This window comes from Limulus polyphemus, unplaced genomic scaffold, assembly GCF_000517525.1.
Source record: "Limulus polyphemus unplaced genomic scaffold, Limulus_polyphemus-2.1.2 Scaffold3314, whole genome shotgun sequence".
NCBI classification, from domain to species: Eukaryota; Metazoa; Arthropoda; class Merostomata; order Xiphosura; family Limulidae; genus Limulus; species Limulus polyphemus.
In genome coordinates this window covers 35,434-36,048 of record NW_013668924.1, presented here as the reverse complement: position 1 = coordinate 36,048, position 615 = coordinate 35,434, and the positions used below count along the sequence as shown (strand labels likewise).

Genomic DNA, 615 nt, shown 5'->3' with positions numbered 1-615 from the left:
CATAAGAGAGAACTATCAACAAATTGTGAAAGAGAGTATGTGGCAGTAGGGGTCTGATTTTCTATTTGATAGCTCTGTAATTAAACAACAATGAAGTCCATAAAAATTATGGTTTGTTTGAGCAATAATGATTTTATAGAGAGTATTTTACATTTAATATCTTACTTTTTCAAGGGGTGGTGGATAAAATAGGGATAATGACATGCTAAGAGAAAATGTGTCACGTGGGTCACAGAAGAGGAAATTCAGGATTTTTTGAAATATTGCCTTGTAGAATTAAAACTTAAAACTTGTATACTATTAAAATATGGATTATTAGCTAAGATTGATATAGCATAAACAAAAAGTAGTTTGATAAAATTTTGAATGTTAGACACTAAAACTTTGTGTCATGTGGAGTAAAGTGTATAGCTCTTAAGAAGGGCTGTTGAATACAATAAAAATCCTTACAAGATTTTTAGAAAAAGGTTAAAATAAGCTAAGAAATAATTGTACATATATATACAAAAGGAGATTAAACTAAAAAACTCTTATCTTAAAGCTATGAAAAGAATGATCTTACCTCAAGGTAGTCTCTCTCTTGTCTTCTCAATCCTCCATCTTTTGAACTCATCT

At 29.3% G+C, this 615-nt stretch overlaps 1 protein-coding gene and 1 long non-coding RNA gene across 3 annotated transcripts in view; one reads left to right on the top strand and one right to left on the bottom strand.

Moving 5' to 3' along the window:
• LOC106469115 (L-asparaginase-like) overlaps window positions 1-615 on the top strand; it is a 72,388-nt gene that overhangs the window by 64,960 nt on the left and 6,813 nt on the right. Inside the window, exon 15 of one of the 2 annotated variants that reach the window (XM_022397545.1) lies at window positions 542-588. The exons of the other annotated variant lie outside the window; for it this stretch is intronic. The gene's annotated coding sequence lies outside the window, so the exon portion shown is untranslated. Of the gene's footprint in view, window positions 1-541; window positions 589-615 lie in introns of those variants that run through there. 2 annotated transcript variants of the gene reach the window in all.
• Window positions 1-615, bottom strand: part of LOC111088205 — a 1,732-nt gene that overhangs the window by 955 nt on the left and 162 nt on the right. The window lies entirely within an intron of this gene.